Here is a 7338-nt window from a genome sequence, read left to right on the forward strand (position 1 = left end):
CCCCCTGCGGACGCCACTGAAAATTAGTGTGTAGCATTCGAATGAAACCAAAATTTCGCCCGCTATTTAGAGGGTGTCAATTTTAAGTATATTTCGTATGCAAATTAAAACCACATTAAACATTTAATGTATAATAATCCCAGATAGCAATTTTTTGTTTAATAATATTATTATAACATTATAATCACGAATAATATTGGTCTAACGTTATTGTAATACTATTACAATATTATCATTACAAAATGCTGTCTGGGATGATATACATTTGTATTTATATATTGCAAGCGTAACATTTTTTTATAATATTAATGAAAATTTATGAAAAGGTATAGTAATTATATACAAATAATTTTTACATAATATAGGTTAGAAGTAATAACTAACATTTGTTAAATAATCGGTTACATTTACTCGTTTTATGCCTTGGCGCTTAGTAATAATTTCGTATGTCGAGGCATCACCTAATTTAATTGTGGAAGATAACAATGAATTATTCTGTAAGACCTCAATTGAAGAAAATACTATTAAGTATTTCCGTATGCACTTCGTTGCTGTCATAATCTAGAAAATATTTTAAATGTACGAGAAAAATGATAAAAATTAAAATTCCATAAAGTGTCCCGTGTTGATACAAACTTCTGTTTTGCAAATAAGAACTTAGGACTCCCGCTGTAAGTATTACGAACAACCTCAAAGAATTTTAAAATATGGGTGCATTCAAAAATTCCAAAAAAAATAATTTGAATAACTGCATTGTTGAAGAAAAAAGGGGTGAGCGTACGTGGTGAATTACCACCCTGTGTATTAAAATACATTATAATCTTATTTTGGTGTGTTGTTATTATCGCGTGTGCAGATGCATAAGATTTTTGAAATGTAAAATATATTTCTTATTATTAATTGTGTCTATAGTAGAAGTACCTACCTATGATATAACATCGAATGCGTCATGCTGTCATCGCGTACGGCACGGCGAACACGGTTTTAATTAAAAATAATGTGAAAAAATTATTCTTTTATATTTCATCGGCGGGTACAGAGAAAAATAATAATAATAAACATCTCTGTACCTACCTCTATACCATATATGCTTACAGTCGATTTTATACGTTTTTACCGCGACCTACCTACCTGCCTAAAAGGGTATAATAATAATAATATTATTATAATAGAACTTCTTTGGCAAATCTTTTGTTCTCGCCTGTCGGTGTTATTTTAAACGGGTACCCTGCACCTCTGCTGTAGCGGACCCTTTTTAGCCAGTGGAATTTATTTCGTAATTCCTCTCGAACCTTTTTAAACACGTTATATATTTTTCGGTCTGAATTTTTCGTATAAATATTTCCAACAAAACACATTTCGTCCCGAACATATTTCGTTTGGCGCACAGATATGCGTATAATATGTACACACAGCTCCCACCTCCAAATATATATATATTGTAAGTATATAATATGTGATGGCAAAATGCGTGTAATTCGCAATATTCCGACTGTGCGCTACACACGCATAACAACAACAACAATAATAATAATAATATTGTTCCGTGGTGGGTATTGTGTTTACGAATCGTTTATTCGACCGCTGCAACTGATGTATCGCGAGTTATAGGTTCTAACACGTTACAATCGTGTTATATTTATTTTTTCGATTATTCGTGAATATTTATTTTTTTCATTTCTCCCAGAGAACATTAAATTATACCCCTAACCTTCCGTGTAAAGTGTAATCCGTAAGTAAACGATACGACGATAGGCGATTGCTGTACAATATTGAAACAATTATATCTACCTGCTTGACTTTTTACTCAACCGCGGTTGTTATAAAATAATAATATAAAACGGTCGTATATATTTTATAATAAACTTCACAGTTTTAAAACATTTAGCGATACAATTTTCTAATCTTATAAACGTATTGTAAAAAAATGTGTGTAAGTGGATGTCACTCTGCTGTACAGTAGGTTACAAGTGGGCCACTGTAATGGATGGTGTTAAATTTGAATTCAATGATATAATATCATTGTATTAGAAAAACGAACCTGAGCGAAAACGGTCAGTCAGCCTATGATATTATTAAGTTTATTTGATGATATTATTGTGAATAAAGTAATTCATATATAACCTATTTACGTGGGACATTGTTTTAAATTTTTAATCCTTAGCTATAAGAGTTGAACATTTTATATATTTTTAACTAAAAATAATTATTAAATTTAAAATTTGAAATATTTTGTCAAAATTCGAACTTTAAATGCTTATAAAAAAAATGTGTGCCTATGTATTTCCAATATTTTTCAACTGCTATTGTAACAATATATCAGGCGCCTTGCATTAAATTTTCACGCTTTTTTACCCAACAAATAAATTTTTATTGATATTTATAGAAAAAATGGTGGGTAAGTGGATGTCGCTTTGTTGTACAGTAGGTTACAAGCGGGTCACTGTATAATGGGTAGTATTAAATTTGAATTCAATGATATAATATCACTGTATAAGAAAAATGATTTTGAGCGGAGACGGTTTGTCAGTCTAGGTATTAGACATATTATAGGTATACTTATCTATAGTATTAAAAAAAAAATTGACCTATAATAGGTATCAATAATAAATTCCAAATTAATCATATCACAATATCCATTAGGTAACGCGTTGTACATTAACAAAAAACCGTGGTACTATCACATATATATAATAGTATACTTTAGAAGTTTCAAGTACCCACAAATAATATACAATCACAACAAAATAACTAAAATAGTTATTCCAGGTTTTTTAATATGTAATTTTGTCCAAATTTGAGCTTAAAATGACTATAAAAATAAACTGTGCTTATGAATTTCTTAAAATTTTTGGTAAAAGAATTAAATATTAATTACGTGCAATCTTAATTTAAATTTTCAATCCTTAGATATAAAAGTTGAACATTTTATACATTTTTAACTACAAAATAATTATTCAATTTTAAATTTGATAAATATTGTCAAAATTTTAACTTCAAATGCTTATAAAAAAAAATTGTGGTTATGGATTTTTAATTTTTTTCATCTGCCTTTGAAACAGTATAATAGGAACCTTCTATTAAATTTTCAAGCTTTTTTAACCAACGAATAAAATTTTATTGATATTTATAGAAAAAAAAAACTAATAATATTGGAAACTGAAAATGTCCCTAAATAGTTCAAAATAAATCAAAATATTTTGAATATTTTATGGTGTATAGAAAATGCAAACAAAAACGTTCAGTCAAAATTGTATGCACCTACGGTCATTTGTTTTAGAGTTGTACCATCAACCAAAATCAATTTTCTCGAAAACGGATTTTGCGTAAAAATTCCCGTTTTTCCTTAATTTTTCTTTTGTTTTTCACCGCGCTTTTGAAAACTACTGAGAAATTTTTACTTTTGACCCCCCCCCACCCCCAATGTACCAACTAGATTCACTTTCCTATCAGAAAAGAAACTGTTGAAGAAAATCTAAGCACTTTTACTGTCCTAAAAGGTGATGACAGACACAAAAATAAAAAAATAAAAAAACTATCATTACAGGCTGAGTTATACTATCCTGCGCAAAACCGTTTTTCCTAAATATTCTACAAGAAAAAGACAACACACGTGACTTGTTATAATTCGACTGCAACTGATTGTGCGCGGTACTATCGCGTTACAATTGTATTATATTTTTTTCGATTATTTATAAATATTATTTTCATTTCTTCAAGGAATAGGCAACTATACTATATTATAATCTTCCGGCTTCCGTAGTAACAAAGCAAGTATAATCCGGAAGTAAACGATATAGCTATACGCCTGTACTATGGTGTGACAATAATATTATACCTCTACTCTTTTTACTCGACCGTGGTTGTTATAAAATAGTCATAAAACTGTGGTATATAATTTATAAACTTCACAGTTTGAAAGAATTTAGCAAAACAATTGTCCAGGTGTTTTAAACGACTAGCATCCATCATATCGGCAAGTACCTACGTAAAAAGTAAAATTCATAATAATAATAGGTAGATAGGAACTATTATGTATGATTTTATTTGAAATACAATTATTATTATACATCACGCATACCCAACACAATAATAAATTATAACACAATGTGAAAATTGTTTTAGTTTGTGCAAACAATATTGTGATTTCCATTTTGAGTACCTATTCGTTAAATATTATAGTTGATAAGGTATCGTAATATTATAATAAAATACAATATAATAATTTTATATTATATTATCAAATCGAGAAGTGTGAACTTTTAATATTATACAAAAATAAACATTAATAGATTCTATGACAAACTATTGTTATGAACAAATATATATGTTTGTTCATATTTTGTTAATTGAGTGATTTCTACAATCATAATTATGATTTATGTATAAAAAATTATTAATTTTATATGTGACGTCATGATATTTTACTTCATACTTTAAATAATAAAAGAAAATTTGTTTTTTCAAATACGACAATGGACTACGTACACTACTGGTACAGTTATTATATATTATTATTATTTGTCACGCATGAGATATAATTCCAGTTCAAATTGTTTAACTTAAGTGGTTATGATATTGGTATATAATTTAAAATTGTATTATTATCTCAAACTCAGTAAGTTGATATAAGGTTAAAGACGACAACAAACCATCGTCCAACAGGCTCTTTGACATTGTAAACATTTTATTATATGATGTTACGTTAACTGCCGAATGTTTTTAAAATTGTATTTTTGTAAAAAATAAGTATAACAGAAATAACAGAATAATAAAAAAATAAAACTGATAATACATAACATTGCACAGAAAACTAACATAATTCACATAATTATAATATTATATTACATAGGTAGGTTCAAAAATATATAATTAATTAATTATCACCATTAGACAATTGAACATTATAATATTTTGTACAGGTACTTATATAGTAACTTTTTCAAGCAGAGCCGTCGAACGTTGAGTTTGCCTAAGTGTGGAATTGTGGAAATTTACCATTGTCATAGGTAAACTAATATCTGAAAAATGTTTTTATTAATACTAATAATACTGTCTATAGTGTCTAGCGGTAGGTGCTTAAGCTTTAAAAATAATTAAGCAATAAATGAATTTTAGAAAGATGTGTGTTTTTTTGTATGCCTTTAAACATTTTTTCTAGTAGAAATATGCTTCGATTTTCCACTCCAGCATCATTACTGATGGGAAAGTGAATCTAGTTTTTATTTTTAAGAGGAAATTTGAAAATTCACAGTACTTTTTTAATACATCGGGAAAAAACAAACAAATTTTTAAAGAAAAACGAGGATTTTTACAAAAAACTAGTTTTTGACAAAATCAATGTAATTTAAAACTAATAACCGTAAATACTTTACATTTTCTTCGGATGTTCTTATTACCAATTGGCAATTTCTATACACCATTAAATTTTCAAAATATTTTGACTCTTTTTGAACTTATATTTATACCTAATATAGGCATAAAAAAATATCGATGTTTGTAAGTTTCTTTTAAATTATTGTCAGTAAAAAATTTCTTTGAATCAAAATACATGACAATTTGGTAGAAAGTTCCTCATAAGTTCTTATTAATGTAAATTAAAAAAGAAAATTGAGTGTAAATCCACAATTATTTTTTATGGGCGTCTGGAATAAATTATAATTTTGACAAAACCCGCCAAAACCACGAAAATTACATGTTTTGAGTTAGAAATTCATAAAAAAGATTCTATTTTTATCTAAGATTTGAAAATAATAGATTCCTCATAAGTGTTCCTACTTTTAAGAAAGTATAAAATTTACCGGAAAGTTAAACTATTTTTTTATAAGTGTTTGAACTTTGAAATTTAAATATTTTTAACATTGAATTTTCAGCCGTAAATTAACGAATTATAATCGATTTTTTTGATTTTTTTGTTATTTAAAAACGAATTTATGTATTTTATATATTTTATAATTTTCTATTGATTGTACCTACCATTGTTCAAATTACTTTTTTTTATATAGTATTTTAATATTTTATAACAAATTGTGAACTCATGGGACATTATCTATCTCTACTTGACGAATAAATAAAAATAAAAAGGGGGGAAATTGTAGAAACTGACGATACCCGAACTCTGTTCATGGTTCACCAAACAAAACACACATTTTATTAAGCTCAACAGACAACAACACAGTAACTACTATATATAACATTTAAAACCCTATAACCACTTTTCATTTTTAAATGATATTATAATTCTTTTGAAAAAATATTGTTGGTAAATATTATTTCTATTAAATTCAGGTACCTAGGTAAACATTCGGTACGATTGTACGAATAACATTGAATAAATAAATAAACTTCAAATCAAATGTCTAAAATGATAAATATCATTGAGTAAAGTAAGTATAAAAATAACCATGAAATGAATACAGCTCATAACAATTTGAACTTTGGATTATTTTTTTTTTTTGTGAAGGTAGGCAATAACAATTTTACGAAGTGTATAATATCTGTATTGCAATCACAATAATATAGTTCTCACGGCTCATCATTACTTGGTACTGTACATCATCAATATATTCGTAAATATTGTTATTGACAATTTTATTTACTGACACTTAGAAATGTCTATGTACCTATATTTTTTAATTAATTTTCAAAACTTTATAAAAAAGTACCTCTACCAACTACAGAGAACTTTTAGACAAAATTTTCTACTTTTGAATCAATTTGAAAAGCGACATAAAATGTTCAGATTACTTTCTATCTTTTGAAGGCAATTCCATTTTCAAAATTTCCATTTTAACTAAATAAGTCAAATATTTAAATAAGTCAATAGTTAATCCTAAATATTTTATATAATTTACCTTTTCTATGCCTATACAACAGCAGTTTATTTTATTAGTTGCCAAACACAACAAAGAATGATCAATTATTAAATTTCTATCGATATTCGATACTAATATTTTGTATATTGAAAATTAGGCATATGTTTGGTTTCATTTGAATTTATTTGAGTAAATTGTTGTCAAACCATGATTTTTTTTTTGTATTATAAAATAAAAATATATACAATCTGTCATAATTTATACAATAAGTAATATGGGGGTCAAGTATACAAGACGGGACGACATGATAGAAGGAGGGGGGGTCCAATGACCCTACTTCAAAACAACCATGATTTAACCGCTTTAAAATATTTATTAACTATATCATATTATATTATAATAGTCTTCAATATTATTTTCATGAAGTACCTAATATTACGGTGTAGTCAACAAAACAAATTATTACTGCGTTAATATTTATGTATATTATACTGTATACATATTATGTATATACGCAAACCAT

The sequence above is a fragment of the Acyrthosiphon pisum genome, chromosome X (genome assembly GCF_005508785.2).
Source record: "Acyrthosiphon pisum isolate AL4f chromosome X, pea_aphid_22Mar2018_4r6ur, whole genome shotgun sequence".
In the NCBI taxonomy this organism is placed as follows: domain Eukaryota; kingdom Metazoa; phylum Arthropoda; class Insecta; order Hemiptera; family Aphididae; genus Acyrthosiphon; species Acyrthosiphon pisum.